Source organism: Cherax quadricarinatus, chromosome 1, assembly GCF_038502225.1.
Source record: "Cherax quadricarinatus isolate ZL_2023a chromosome 1, ASM3850222v1, whole genome shotgun sequence".
NCBI lineage: Eukaryota > Metazoa > Arthropoda > Malacostraca > Decapoda > Parastacidae > Cherax > Cherax quadricarinatus.
Genome location: NC_091292.1, coordinates 45,029,836 through 45,047,406, shown reverse-complemented (window position 1 = coordinate 45,047,406; position 17,571 = coordinate 45,029,836).

Here is a 17,571-nt window from a genome sequence, read left to right as displayed (position 1 = left end):
TTGTCTGCTATGTTACAAATGATGAAAATGTAAAAGAAACATTCTTAGACCTGATAAGTTTAAAGGAAACCACAAAAGTTGCTGACATTAAAAACGCCCTTAACAAAGCTTTAGTAAATGCTCAAAATATTGACCTGGTTAGGCAATTGACACATGATGCACATTTTGAACCAACCATTGCTCTCATGAAAGAAACGAAAAAGAAATATCCACAACTAGAAAATGGGTACAGGATCTGATGTTTACAGATGTAGATGCAGACATAGAAATGCAAAATAGTGCTTCAGCTGACAGCGTTGCTGGTTCGGATGCTGCTTCTGAAGACAGTGGTCATGGTGCTGATTCTGGTATGATTACTAAAGAAAGTGCTGGGGTAGATCTAGAAACTGTATCAGTACCAGTTAGGAACTCAACCTTACAAATTTCAACCAATAGAAAGCAGAATTGCACAAATTCTATTCCATGCGTATGTGTAGGCAAGGAATATTTGGCAAAACGAATAGGATGTGCATTGTTGATCATCTATAAGAATGCCGGGATCTTCTTGCCAAAGGAGTGAGTCGTTCTACCTTTCGGAATATTTTTCACCCTGAAATGTCAGTCCACGAGAAGTAATGCTACCACACAAACTGCTCGGCACACCATTTTCAAGGAGCCAGGAGCTACAGACCCCACAAACCTTTAGGAACTAGCTACTTAGCCATTCAATAGCAAGTAATTATTTAGGACCAGGAAACAGAAAAATGAAAAGAAATTTAAAAAATATATTCCACCACCACGGAGCCTTGTTGGATTGGAGAACCACAAATATTAATGCCAATGAAGAACCCCCGATACGAAATCTTTTGTATTTAAAAATATACAGGGCGTTGTGCCATCCACCAAGACCAAAATAACTTTTATCAGTGGACTCCTCGTGGAGTTACGTGCGATGTTTGCAGCTTTCAAAGAGAGACACATGAAAGACTTTTCTAACAACGAAATTTGAATATCAGGATACAACTTACAACAATGGAGGGAGAGGGAAGGGGAGGGTTGGCTTATGAATCAAAGAGCCGCTCACTTGAACAGAGTTACTAAACACCAAAAATTATGTAGGTGAAGTTATGGCAGTACAGACTGAGAACCAAAACCTAGTCATCGTGGTTGTATTGAAGCAGCCGGATGCAACTTTCCACCAGGTCAAATTGATTACTGTATGAAAAAATATTTCAAACCCAGCCCTGTTTGGATTCTTCACTCAAGTGTCATTGGATTCTTCTTTAAGTGTAAAGTGGATAGCCGGTTCTATGAGGACGTCGTCCGCATAACGTAACCAAGTTAGGCTGGTGAGCATGATGCTGGCGAAGCATTTAGCTTCTCGGTGTTCCATATGCAAGTTAGCTAAAACGGCGCTGATGGGAAAGCCCATTCCCATGCCATGTGTTTCTTTGTATAGCCTGTTGTTGACTGAAAAGCAATTAAAGTTAATGCAGAGTTAAATCAGGACAACGAAATCTCCGGGAGGTAGACTTCCCGTCGGAGATCGTCAATGGCATGTGTAGTAGCTATCTTAGTGAAGAGGGGAGTTACGTCCAAACTACTTAGTTTCTTGTTTCGGATGGAGTCTCTAATAAGGTTGAGGAGGTTGCCTGAATGCTTAAGATGAGCGAAGATGATGGTCCCCAGAAGTCAGGGAAGATGTTTAGCGAGAACTCCGGCTAATTTGTGTGATGCACTGCTCATACTTGATGTGACTGGTCTCAGAGGAATATTGTGTTTATGGATCTTAGATAATCCATACATGTGTGCTGATTTAGGGCTGCTGGGTATCAAGTACACAAGTTTCTTCCGTTTACTACTGCGTTTGAGTATTTTTCTGGTTTTGTATAGGAAGACCAATACTCAGACGCAGCTCTAAACCAACACACATGTATGGACTGCCTAAGAACCATAAAAACAGTATTCTTCTGAGATCAATCACGACAGGCATAGACAGTGTACCACATTAATTTTGCTGGAGTTTTTGCCAAACATCTTTCCTTTCCTCTGGGAACCACCAGCACCACTCATCCAGGTGACCTTATCAACTGCATCAGAGACCTCTTTATCAGAAACAAGAAACTAAGTAGTTTGAACGTCACTTCCCTCTTCTCTAAGGTGCCTACCACATAAGCCATTGACCTTCCCTGACATAAAGTCAATCAGGACCTTAATCTTCTACTTTTCGGGGATTTTGTTGAACTTTATTGAACTCTGCATTAATTTCAACTGCTTTTCATTCAACAACAGGTTATACAACAAACAAACCTATGGTACGGGGATGGGGTCCACCATCAGCGCCGTCTTAACTAGCTTGTATATGGAACATCTAGAATCTGAAAACTTAGCAAACACCATCCTCACCAATGTCACATCGACGACGTCTTCATAATAATTCCTAAACGTTTTGATATGCGGAATCTTTAGCGAAGGCTCAACGCAGTTGAATTATCTATTCAGTTTACACAATAGTCCATTGACAAATTACGTAAGAACATAAGAATGGAGGAGCACCGCAGAAGGTCTACTGGCCCATACAAGGCTATGTCCTTATCAAAACCACCACTACCCAAAGCTACCAAAGAATTTACTCCGGTACCCACGACACTAATCAAACCCAGCTCCTCCCACTCATATATTTGTCCAATCTCTTTTTGAAGCAACCCAACGTACTTGCTTTTATCACCCTATTCGGAAGATTGTTCACGCTTCCACAACTCTGCTCGAAAACCAGTACTTACCTATGTTCTTTCTAATTTTTTTTTCATTAACACAACGGCCTTCTCCTGCCAAGGCAGGGTTGCCCGAAAAAGAAAAAAATCATCATTCACTCCATCACTGTCTTGCCAGAGGCGCGCTTACACTACAGTTATAAAACTGCAACATTAACACCCCTCCTTCAGAGTGCAGACGCTGTACTTCTCATCTCCAGGACTCAAGTCCGGCCTGCCGGTTTCCCTGAATACCTTCATAAATGTTACTTTGCTCACACTCCAACAGCACATCTAGTCCATAAAACTATTTGTCTCCATTCGCTCCTATCTAACACGCTCACGCACGCTTGCTGGAAGTCAAATCCCCTCGCACAAAAAACCTCCTTTACCCCCTCCCTCCAGCCTTCCCTAGGCCGACCCCAACCCCACCTTCCCTTCACTACAGATTTATACACTTTCGAAGTCATTCTACTTTGTTCCATCCTCTCATCCGAACCACCTCAACAACCCCTCCTCTGCCCTCTGGATAATAGTTTTGGCAGTCCCGCACCTCCTCCTAATTTCCAAACTACAAATTCTCTGCATTATATTCACACCACACATTGCCCTCAGACATGACATCTCCACTGCCTCCAACCTTCTCCTTACTGCAACATTCACCGCCCGTGTTTCATGCCCAAATAAGAACGTTGATATAACTATACTCTCATACATTCCCCTCTTTGCTTCCATGGACAAAGTTCTTTGTCTCCACAGATTCCAAAATACCCCACTCACCTTTTTCCCCCTCATCAATTCTATGATTCACCTCATCTTTCATAGACCTACATGCTGACACATCCACTCCTAAATATCAGAATACATTCACCTTATCCATACTCTCTCCATCCAATCTGATATCCAGGCTTTCTTCACCTAATTTTTTTTTCCTCATCACCTTACTCTTTCCTATTTTCACTTTTAATTTTCCTCTTTTACATGCCCTACCAAACTCATTCACCATCCTCTGCAACTTCTCTTCAGAATCTCCAGAAGCACAGTGTCATCAGCAAAGAGCAACTGCGCAACAACTCCTTCAAAATGTTATTCCTCCTTGCCCTATACACAAAATCACAGCTTCCCTATCTTCATCAACATTTAATAATTCCTCAAAATATTCCATCCATCTTCCAGACACCTCTAACTCTCTCTAAATTTATCCAACTTTAATGGGTTATTTTTGGTTATTGCCTGGTTCGACATCCTCATTACTTTATTAATATCACCTTTGTTTATGCTCATCATCCAGTAATACACTTCGATGATATTTCTTCTCATTCTGCGTCTCTTCAGAAAGTGAAGATTCAAGGCTCTAAGTCTATCATCATACGGGAGATTCCTTATACAGCAAATCGTTTTAGTCATTCTTCTCCGTATGTTCTTCAGTGAATCTATATCCATCCTGTAGTAATTCCTTACTACAGGATGGATACAGATTTACTGAGATGGATATGGATTCACTGAGAGGCATAATCTAAATGAGGCATCACTAGTGATGTATAGAGTTGTAAAATAACTTTTGGACTTCTTTTACTTATTCTTCTTGAAATAAATCCTAGTAATCTGTTAGCCTTGTTGTGCACACTTATGCACTGCTGTCTTGGCTTTAGATTTTTGCTTACCATGACCCCAAAGTCTTTTTCACATTCTGTATGATCAAGCTCTACGAGGGTTATTTTCATTCCCATGGGCTAGGACTTTACACTTTTCCACACTGAACTTCATCTGCCACTTTTCACGTCAAGACATTAATTTGCTCAAATCCTTCTGGAGTTCACTGATATCCTCCTCAGAATGAATCATACGGTTTATTTTTGTATCATCAGCAAATTTGTTCAAGTCACTTATAATTCCTTTATCAAGGTCATTAACGTAAATTATGAACAACAATGGGCCTAAAACTGATCCTTGTGGAATGCACTAGTGACTAATCCCCATTCAGACTTGACCCCATTAATGGACACTCTCTGCTTTCTATTGGTAAGCCATGCCTCTATCTTTAGTGAGGTACTCTATCGAAGGCTTTACTGAAATTCAATTAAACAATATCATATTCTTTATCACTGTCTACAGCCTCAAATGCTTTACTGAAGAACGTCAGTAAATTTGTCAGGAAGGAACGACCTCTCGCGGACCCATGCTGAGATTCTTTCTTCAAATTATGCTCTTCAAGATAACTTCTAATAATATCAGCTGTAACTGATTCTAATAAATTGCCTACTATATACGTCTGGCTTATTGGACGGTAATTTGATGGAATGGACTTATCTCCTAATTTGAATATAGAAACTACATTAGCTATCTTCCACAACTCTGGCACAACACCAGTAAGGATGGACGCATTAAACACGCTCGTTAATGGCTGACTAAGTTCCATCTTGCACTCTTTAAATACCCTGGAAAACAACTCTTCGGGTCCCGGGGACTTAATTTGTTTCAGTTTATATATCTGTTTGATAACCATCTCCCCCGTGACAGTAATATCAGTTAATTGTTCAGGAATTGAATAATTATTGATTTCTGAAATCTCATTTACGTCAATAATCATTTCCAGTTCGTTATGCGTCAGCTGTCAATTCCGACTTTTCAGAGGTCCTACTTTTTCCCCTCACCTTCGTCCTATACACTTGAAAGAACCCTTCTGGATTAGTCTTTGATTCATTAGCAACTCTAATTTCATAGTCACGTTGAGCCTTTCTAATCCCACTTTTTATTTCTCTTTTAAACTGAACGTATTGGTCAATAAGGTTAACCTCTACTCTTTCGATGTGCCTATAAATTCCTCTTTTCTCCCGTAATAGATGCTTTAGCCTTCTGTTAACCCATTTGGGATCGTTATTATTTGTCGTAATTTCTTTCTAAGCACGTTGTACATCATTAAGAAAAAAAATCATAAACGTAATCGTATGATCAACGTCAATAAAATCATTAACTAGATTACCCCAATCAAGATTAGGCAGGTGTTCTCTAAGCCCAATATAATCAGCAGAACGAAAATCGGGGACTTCTACCATATTATCCTTATTCTCGTACTTGCGCCAAGCTCTTTAGTGATCTCCAGATTATTTACGAGTGTGTCTTTATTTGACAAGACTAGGTAGTACAGATTATTACCTCTGGTAGGCTCTGTTACACACTGCTTCAGAAAACAGTCTGGAACTACTTCCATAAAGTCACTGGACTCCAGATTACCAGTCAAAGAAGTCCAGTCAATTTGACTAAAGTTAAAACCACCTACTATCACTACAGTTTCATCCCAAAGATGTCTCTCTCTATCGTGATCCAAGCCTGGATGTCGGTATATTACACCTAGAATTAGTTTTTCTTGACCTTCTACAAACTCTACTCAAACAGATTCTGTTCTGATCCATCAATTTTTGTACCTGCTTTTATGCAACAATTTATAACTACTCGTACATATACTGCAACTCCACCCTCTTCCTCGTTATCTATTTACATAAAACGACTTAAACCCTTGAATATGACACTCAGCAATAATATCACGACTCTTTAAATTACATCATGTTTCAGTTATTGCAATGACATCAAAGTTCCCAGCACATGCTACCAAACGTAATTCTTTAATTATGTTCCTGGCACTTCGACAGTTAGTATAAAATACATTAATATGTTTTTCTTGTGAACCTTTTTCCTTTACAGCCTTTCTTCTACACAATTTCTGTTACTATTATTACCCTGTGTTACTCGATGACTGTTATTGTTAAGATTTATAACATCAAAGCCTAAATCAATATTTCGACGCAAATTATTTTCCATTACTAAACCCATACCTCTAACTAATCCAGGTTTAAAGCCCTATCAACATCTTCAACTGAGCTAGCGAGAAAACTCACAACTACCCTGGATAAGTGAACCCCATCCCTGGCATGCATGTCATTTCGGCTATAGAAGTGGTCCAGGTGTTAATGAATGGTACTGCATTACCCTTACAAAGTTTGTCCAGCCAGATATTTATACCAGTTGCTCTGGACGGTCATTTCCAACACCCCTACTTGGCAAAGTGCCACATATAACAGGGCTCCCTCCCTCCTTCCAAATGATGTCTATTGCTGCCCTATACCTTCTAACTAAATCCTCACTTCTAGACATCCTCCTTCACAATGTAGATAACACTAAGGATTCAGTCCCACAAGGTTCCCACAAGGTTCCATTGTGGGTAAATAAATCTGTGGAATCAATGGAGGCAATTCGTAGCCATCTTGGAAGGCATAAATTGATTAATAAATCTCAGCATGGTTTTACAAAGGGGCGTTCCTGCCTAACGAATTTACGAACTTTTTTGCAACAAGGTATTTGAGGAGGTAGATCATGGTAATGATTATGATGTTGTCTATATGGACTTTAGTAAGGATTTTGATAGAGTTCCACATCAGAGGCTTTTGAGGAAAATTAAGGCACACGGAATAGGAGGAGAAATTTTTTTCCTGGGTAGAGGCATGGTTGACAGATAGGCAGCAAAGTGTTTGCATCAATGGGGAGAAATTAGAGTGGGGGCACATCACGAGTGGTGCTTCTTATATACAATTTCTGTTGGGCCCTTTGTTGTTCATAATTGATTTAAACGACATTGATAAGGGAATAAATAGCGACATAAGCAAGTTTGCTGATGACACCAAAATAGGTCGCCTGTTTCATTCAAATGAAGACATTAGAAACTCCAAGAAGATTTGAATAGATTGAAGCAGTGGTTGGAGAAGTGGCAGATGCAGTTTAATATAGACAAATGCAAAGTTTTAAACATTGGACAAGAAAATAACCATGCCACATATAAACTAAATAATTTAGATATTAATATTACTGATTGCAAAAAAAGATTTGTGAGTTCTGGTTAGCAGTAATCTAAAACCAGTGCATAAGTGTTCGCAATAAAGTGAACAGAATCACTGGCTTCATATCAAGGAGCATAAGTAATAGGAGTCCTCAGGTTGTTCTTCAACTCTATATATCTTTGGTTAGGCCTCATTTAGATTATGCTGCACAGTTCTGGTCACCGTATTATAGAATGGATATAAATGCACTGGAAAACGTACAAAGAAGCATGACAAAGTTGATCCAATGTATCGGAAATCTTCACTATGAGGACAGACTGAGGGCCCTGAATTTGTACTCTCTAGAAAGGCGTAGAATTACGGGTGATATGACGGAGGTGTTTATATGAAAAACAGGAATAAATAAAAGGAATATATAGCGTGCAAAAAATATCTAGCCAAGACAGGACTCGAAGCAATGGTTTTAAGTTGGAAAAAAATCAGATTCAAGAAGGATATAGGAAAGCACTGGTTTGGTAATAAAGTTGTGGATGAGTGGAACAAAGTCCCGAGTACCGTCATAGACGCTAAGACGTTGTGCAGTTTTAAAAATAGGTTAGATAAATACATGACTGGATGTGAGTGGGTGTGAGTTGGATATGGCTAGCTTGTGTTAATAGGTCTGATGCCATGCCCCTTCCTTAATTGGATGTAACCTGACCTGACTAGGTGGGTCACTGGTTTAAGCCGGGAGGTGATTTGGACCTGCTTTGCATGGGCCAGTAGGCCTGCTGCAGTGTTCCTTAGTGACGATGAGTGCACATACATACATAGATACACCAAACCTTCACCGAGCTACATTTACTTTATTTTTCATGAAAGACTGTAAGAAAAGAGCCCTTCAGGTCATCAATTCTCCACGCACCAACACCACTCCTAACAAAGTTATAATCCTTCCCTCTAACCAGGTTGCACTGAACGTTTCTTAAGTACTCGTACAAGCTAACACTAAATTCATCAACGTAACCAGACCAGCACCTCCATAAAAGATCTGACTAAGACAAAACTGAAGAACCTTGAACCAGTCAATGCAGTGGTGTACACTATTCCCTTTGGAGGTTGTGACAGAATATAAATTAGACGAAACAGCAAGAACCCTCGAACCACGTCTTCTTGAACACATTAATGCATGTAGGAACTACAGCTTGTACAACGCCTGCTCACAACACCTGAATTCCGTCAAGCACCTAATAAAGTTCAACGACTCCCACCTAGTGATTAAAGCACCCAGTTCCCGTAGACGTAAATGGCTTGAAGTATTATTAATCGCTATTTCTAAAACAACTGAGAGATATTTTGGTAAAGAAACTGGAAGACCAAATGGGTAATAAACACAATGAACAATTGCAACATCATCTGAAACAGCAACCTTAGCAACACCTATAACAACTATTGCTGGATCACCTGGAAGAACATCTACAATTCTAGTTCCAAAAACAATTTGAAAACCAACTAGAACAACAACTTCCAGAATAATTATGAAAGATAACTACAAGATCAACTGGAAGGACTTGTTCAAAACCACTTAGACGAATAAACTGTAAGATTAATTCAAAGAACAACTACATAAGCTAGTGAAAGACCGCCTCATAGGTCACCTGGAAAACTAACTGAAGACCAGTTGTCAGAACTAATTCAAAACCTTGTGGAACAACACATTCAAAACCATCTGGAAGTATTTCCCGAAGACCAAGCGGAAGAACAAATGTAAGAAAAGCTGGAAGAACTTCTGCAATACCAACTGTAATAACAGCTAGAAAACGAACTGGAAGAACAACTGCCAGATAAACTCGATGAACAACTGCCAGATAAATTGGAATAACTGCCAGATAAACTGGAAAAACAACTTCTAGATAATCTGGAAGAACAACTTCCAGATAAATTGGAAAAGCAACTGCTGCCAGATAAACTGGAAGAACAATTACAAAATCAACAGGATGAACAATTGCTAGTGTGACTTATTAATGGTTCAAGTTTTCTTCTTCTATTTGCGAGTTATTTGTGATCTGATAGTTCAAATGAAAGAAAAAAAACAAGACTAACTGATTTGCCTGTTTCCAGAATTACTAGAAGAGCAAATGGAAGAGATGGTGTTAAACGAATTTGAAGCCCAATTAGAAGAATAACGGAAAGACCAACTGGAAAAAAAAATGACAGATCAAATGGGAGAATAACTTGAAGACCTACTAGAACCAACAGCAACATAAGCTGTAAAACCACTTGTGAGAACAGCAATGCAATAAGCTTCAAGGTCAATTAGAAGACTTACTAGAAGAACACTGGGAAACGAACAGGAAGAATAACTGGAAGATCAACTTGAAGGCCAACTGTAATAAATCGAGTCAGACCGCAACTGGAAGACCAAATGAGAGACAAACTGGAAGACACCCCTGAGATCATCTGTGAGCCAACTAAAAGATCAAATGTAAAGCCAATTCTTTAGCTATGTTAAGCCAGCTGTAAGAAACTGAGAGAAAATCTGAAAGATAGACCATCTGTAAGAGCAATCACTCAGTGACATGGAAGAACAACTGCTACAAGACTAACAGGAATAACAATTGTAACACAAACTTGAAAAATATCTGCTAAATACATTCAAAGACCAAATAACTAGCCAACTGTAAGACCATAATAAGATCTTTTGAAAAAAAAAACTGCAAGACAAGCAGTAAGACTAAGTTAAAAATTTAACTTTAAGACTCTGCAGAAGCAACTGGAAGGCCAACGGACAGAGCAGATGGCAGACCAGCTTGAAGAAAAAGTGCATGAACAACTGGAAGAACAATTACCAGACTAACTGGAAGAACAATTGCCAGACTATCTAGAAAACTAGTGCAACAGTAGTTACAATACCAACTGTAGACCCAACTGCTGAACTAATTGCCAGACGAACCCCAAGATATACAGCAGGACCAAATGAAATACAAACTGGAAAGCAAACTGAAAGACAAACTGGAAGACCAAGTGGAAGTCCAACTGGAAAACCAGTAGTAAAGTGAATTAGAATTACAACTGTAATAACTGAAAGAATTACAACTGTAATAGCTGAAAGAAAAATTGCAACACAAATTGGATGACCAACTGGAAATTACATTAGAATTCCAAGTGAAAAATCCATCTTGAAATCCAACTGGAAGATCAACTGAGAAATCATCTAGAAGTCACCCTGATGAACAAATGCAAGAATAACTGCAAGAAAAACTGTAAGAACAATTGTATAAACAAATACAAGAAAAACTCCAAGAATAATTGTATAAACAAATGCAAGAACAACTGCAAGAAAAGCTGTACAAACAACTGCATCACCATCGAGAAGAAAATTTGTAAAGCAGAATGGAAGAAAATCTACAAGATAAACTGTATAACCAACTGACAAAACTACTGGAAGACCGACTGAAATCCGTCTTGGAGAACGACTGCAAATTTAACTGGGAAACCAAGATGAAGTCCAACTGGGAGACCAACTGCTAGACAAACTGCAATGTACACAGCACATCCAACAGCAAGTCAAACTGTAAGAGCAACTGTGGATCAACTGAAAGAATAATTGGAAGGCCAGCTCGAATACCAATTGCAAGAATAACTGCAAGAACAACTGGAAGAACAACTGAAAGACAAACTGGAAGAACAAAGTCAAGATCAACTGGAAGAAAAACTTCAGTTCTAACAGTAAGAACAATTGCAAGATTAAATGGAAGAAAATCTGCAAGATAAACTGGAAGACTAACTGACAAACTGTAAAACCAACTGGAAAAGCTACAAGAAATATGTGAAAGAACAATTGCCTGACCAACTGAACGACCAATTTAAGTTTAACTGGAAGACTAACTGAAAACCTACTGTAAGATCAACTGAAGGAAAAACCATCTTGATCAGTCTAAGACGAATTGGAAAATCAACTGGAAAACTAACTATCAGAGCAACTGGAAGAACAACTGCAATAAAAAAAAGCAAGAACAGCCGTCCAACTTGCAGTAAAAATTACTTCAGGACCATCTGGAAGAGCAACTGAAAAACCAATGAGGAAATGCAACTACAAGACCCACAGAAGACTAACTGGAAGATCAACCGCAATTACAACTGGAAGAATAAATAGAAGATCACTTGCAATATCCACTTTAAGAACAACTGCAACTGAAGGTGTAACCAACTAGAATATCAGCTGGATGTCCAAATGGAAGACTAACTGATAGAATAAGTGGATGACCACCTAAAAGCCAGCTGAACACCACCTGAAAACCAGAAAACGACGTAAAAACCAACTGAAGACTAGCTGAAAATTAATAGAAAGAACATCTGAGACAGCAGTTGAAACATTAAATGGAAAGTAAACTGGAAGAACAACTTTAAGGGCAAAGAAAAGAATAATTTCAAGAATAACAGGAAGAACAAGTTCAAGACAGACTGGAAAAAAGCTGCAAGATCAACTGGAAAAACATTTACGATAAGAACTGGAAAAGCAACTGATATACCATCTGGAAGATCAGCTGAAAACCAAATATAAAATCTACTGGAAGAACAATTGCAAGTGCAACTGGAAGAAAAACTGCAAGTGCAACTTGAAGAACAACTGCAAGTGCACCCGGAAGACCAACTCCAAGTGTAACTTGAAGAACAGCTGCATTTGCATCTGGAAAAACAACTGCATGAGGCCTGGTCTCAGACCGGGCCGCGGGGGCGTTGGCCCCCGAAACCCTCTCCAGGTAAACTCCAGGTAACTACAACTGTTAGAACTACTACAAGTGCAACTGGAAGAACAAGTGCAACTGAAAGAACAAGTGCAACTGAAAGAACAAGTGTAACTGGAAGAACAAGTGCAACTGGAAGAACAAGTGCAACTGGAAGAACAAGTGCAACTGGAAGAACAAGTGCAACTGGAAGAACAACTGCAAGTGCAACTGGGTGAACAGCTGAAAGTACAACTGTATGAACAGCTGCAGAACTAACTGTAGTAACAAATGCAAGTGCAACTGAACAGCTGAAGAGCCGACCTAATATAATACCTTTCAAATTATGTACGAGTCCAACTGGAAGATCATTTGCATGACTTATTGCAAGACTTGAAAACTATTTGCTAAACAAACTTTAAAACGAACTGAAGGACAAACTTAAAAAAAAAAGCAAGAGTAACTTAAAAACCAACTGCAAGACTAACTTAAGAAACAACTCCAAGACAAACTTAAAAACCAGCAGTAAGACTAACTTAAAAAAAATAACTTCATGACCATTTTTAAAACTAAGGTGTGAATGGGGAAAAACAAATAAATATTGAAGGAAATGGACTCAGCAAGAAGGAGGTGAGCAACCTAAGTGAAGGAGTTCCTTTTACGACGTTTGACTGGTGGATATCCTAATGCTAGGAGGGTAGCTCCACTTCCTCGGCTGAAGAAACATGCGCCACAGCAGAGAGAGAGAGAGAGAGAGGTCTCCCTTGAAGGGCAGACTCCAGGAGCATCCTCCACTCACCATACTTGCCACAGCTAATAAATCTATCTCACTTTAACTTCCACTTTCATCCCTAACCCCGTGACCTTTCTGCACATGTACAATCACTGCCTCTACCCAGTGTTTTAGTTCTACCCCCCCCTACCTGACTCCCACTCACGCACTCACGCACACACACGCATACACAAACACATACGCACAAACACAGCCACACACACACACACAAACACACACACACACACACACACACACACACACACACACACACACACACACACACACACACACTCTCTCTTAATAGCACCTACGTACCCTAACTTACATTAATACCTCGTTATTGCTCTTAAGTTTCATGGTTCCCTGTCCTTTATCACCTCTTAACAGCACATCAGTAAGATTGAACCCCATCCATCAACACCTTATGATGGTACCTCAGTACCATGGTAACTCATACATCAACACCTGGTAGTAGCACCTCAGTACTATGGTAACTCATGCATCAATACCTGGTAGTGGCACCTCAGTACCATGGTAACTCACCCATCAATACCAGGTAGTGGCACCTCAGTACCATGGTAACTCATCCATCAATACCAGGTAGTGGCACCTCAGTACCATGGTAACTCATGCATCAATACCAGGTAGTGGCACCTCAGTACCATGGTAACTCATCCATCAATACCTGGTAGTGGCACCTCAGTACCATTGTAACTCATCCATCAATACCATTGTAACTCATCCATCAATACCAGGTAGTGGCACCTCAGTACCATGGCACTCATGCATCAATACCTGGTAGTGGCACCTCAGTACCATGGCACCTCAGTACCATGGCACTCATGCATCAATACCTGGTAGTGGCACCTCAGTACCATGGCACCTCAGTACCATGGCACTCATGCATCAATACCTGGTAGTGGCACCTCAGTACCATGGCACCTCAGTACCATGGCACTCATGCATCAATACCAGGTAGTGGCACCTCAGTACCATGGCACCTCAGTACCATGGCACTCATGCATCAATACCAGGTAGTGGCACCTCAGTACCATGGCACCTCAGTACCATCTTAACTCCTTCCCTCTTAAACTTTCAGTTATCTTCCCATTAGGCAGCTAATTACGTATCCTATGAATGAGAAACACCTCACGTTGTTGTTCCATACAAAATAATAGGAATTATTTTGGAAGGTCTAAGTTCTAACTTTAATATATGTAGCAAACAGATATATTTTTAAAGGTGCTATTATTGAGAATGATTCTTCAGTTGTCAAGCGCTGATGAATCTGAGAAAAATAAATATTTTTACTGGGTTTTATTGAAAATTATTTAGGCATTCGCTTATAATTCAGAAAATCTTTACTTTATTCATTCAGTTTCTTTCAGCTGTTTAGAAAATAAAGATTAAACTAACAGCAAGTTTAAACAAATTAGATTTAGTTCAAATTTTATTATTTTTTACAAAGTTATGGTCTAGCATAGGCCCATCACCTCCATATTTGAATATGGTCTAGCATAGGCCCATCACCTCCATATTTGAATATGGTCTAGCATAGGCCCATCACCTCCATATTTGAATATGGTCTAGCATAGGCCCATCACCTCCATATTTGAATATGGTCTAGCATAGGCCCATCACCTCCATATTTGAATATGGTCTAGCATAGGCCAATCACCTCCATATTTGAATATGGTCTAGTATAGGCCCATCACCTCCATATTTGAATATGGTCTAGCATAGGCCCATCACCTCTATATTTGAATATGGTCTAGCACAGGCCCATCACCTCCATATTTGAATATGGTCTAGCACAGGCCCATCACCTCCATATTTGAATATGGTCTAGCATAGGCCCATCACCTCCATATTTGAATATGGTCTAGGATAGGCCCATCACCTCCATATTTGAATATGGTCTAGCAGAGGCCCATCACCTCCATATTTGAATATGGTCTAGCACAGGCCCATCACCTCCATATTTGAATATGGTCAAGCACAGGCCGATCACCTCCATATTTGAATATGGTCTAGCATAGGCACATCACCTCCATATTTGAATATGGTCTAGCATAGGCCCATCACCTCCATATTTGAATATGGTCTAGCATAGGCCCATCACCTCCATATTTGAATATGGTCTAGCATAGGCCCATCACCTCCATATTTGAATATGGTCTAGCATAGGCCCATCACCTCCATATTTGAATATGGTCTAGCATAGGCCCATCACCTCCATATTTGAATATGGTCTAGCATAGGCCCATCACCTCCATATTTGAATATGGTCTAGCATAGGCCCATCCCCTCCATATTTGAATATGGTATAGCATAGGCCCATCACCTCCATATTTGAATATGGTCTAGCATAGGCCCATCACCTCCATATTTGAATATGGTCTAGCATAGGCCCATCACCTCCATATTTGAATATGGTCTAGCATAGGCCCATCACCTCCATATTTGAATATGGTCTAGCACAGGCCCATCACCTCCATATTTGAATATGGTCTAGCACAGGCCCATCACCTCCATATTTGAATATGGTCTAGCACAGGCCCATCACCTCCATATTTGAATATGGTCTAGCATAGGCCCATCACCTCCATATTTGAATATGGTCTAGCATAGGCCCATCACCTCCATATTTGAATATGGTCTAGCATAGGCCCATCACCTCCATATTTGAATATGGTCTAGCATAGGCCCATCACCTCCATATTTGAATATGGTCTAGCATAAGCCCATCACCTCCATATTTGAATATGGTCTAGCATAGGCCCATCACCTCCATATTTGAATATGGTCTAGCATAGGCCCATCACCTCCATATTTGAATATGGTCTAGCATAGGCCCATCACCTCCATATTTGAATATGGTCTAGCATAGGCCCATCACCTCCATATTTGAATATGGTCTAGCATAGGCCCATCACCTCCATATTTGAATATGGTCTAGCATAGGCCCATCACCTCCATATTTGAATATGGTCTAGCATAGGCCCATCACCTCCATATTTGAATATGGTCTAGCATAGGCCCATCACCTCCATATTTGAATATGGTCTAGCATAGGCCCATCACCTCCATATTTGAATATGGTCTAGCATAGGCCCATCACCTCCATATTTGAATATGGTCTAGCATAGGCCTGTCCTCACCGTATCTGAATACGAGTTCTAATGGTACTCAGGAATCTTTTATTAAAAAAGTCTACGGAAATAACTCTACAAATTTCTTTGACAGATTAACGCAGAAATTCGTAAACATGGGCGCGCGTACCCCCAAGACTCTGAGAACGTATTTTCTGGGCGCACGCAAAATAGTTATTATAATTTGTAGTGTTTTTACTGTTATCTTTCCTTTTTCTCATAAATTACTAATTTATTTTCAGTGCTTTGTTAAGATATGAGACAACATTGTTTAATAAGAGAGTATCACAGTGAGATTCTTAGCAGTAATCTGATACTAAGACAACAGTTCGCAGTAAAGCTAACAGAATCATACTCTTCATATCAAGAAGCATAAATAACAGAAGTCCTCAGGTTGTTCTTCCTAGCCTGCTGGTGCACCTCGCATGTAATCTTCCTAGCCTGCTAGTGTACCTCGCATATAATCTTCCTAGCCTGCTGGTGCACCTCGCATATAATCTTCCTAGTCTGCTAGTGTACCTCGCATATAATCTTCCTAGCCTGCTAGTGCACCTCGCATATAATCTTCCTAGCCTGCTGGTGCACCTCGCATATAATCTTCCTAGTCTGCTAGTGTACCTCGCATATAATCTTCCTAGCCTGCTGGTGCACCTCGCATATAATCTTCCTAGCCTGCTAGTGTACCTCGCATATAATCTTCCTAGCCTGCTAGTGCACCTCGCATATAATCTTCCTAGTCTGCTAGTGTACCTCGCATATAATCTTCTTAGCCTGCTAGTGCACCTCGCATATAATCTTCCTAGCCTGCTGGTGCACCTCGCATATAATCTTCCTAGTCTGCTAGTGTACCTCGCATATAATCTTCCTAGCCTGCTGGTGCACCTCGCATATAATCTTCCTAGCCTGCTAGTGTACCTCGCATATAATCTTCCTAGTCTGCTAGTGTACCTCGCATATAATCTTCCTAGGCTGCTAGTGTACCTCGCATATAATCTTCCTAGCCTGCTGGTGCACCTCGCATATAATCTTCCTAGCCTGCTAGTGTACCTCGCATATAATCTTCCTAGCCTGCTAGTGTACCTCGCATATAATCTTCCTAGTCTGCTAGTGTACCTCGCATATAATCTTCCTAGCCTGCTGGTGCACCTCGCATATAATCTTCCTAGCCTGCTAGTGTACCTCGCATGTAATCTTCCTAGCCTGCTAGTGTACCTCGCATATAATCTTCCTAGCCTGCTAGTGTATCTCGCATATAATCTTCCTAGCCTGCTAGTGTACCTCGCATATAATCTTCCTAGCCTGCTAGTGTACCTCGCATATAATCTTCCTAGCCTGCTGGTGTACCTCGCATATAATCTTCCTAGCCTGCTAGTG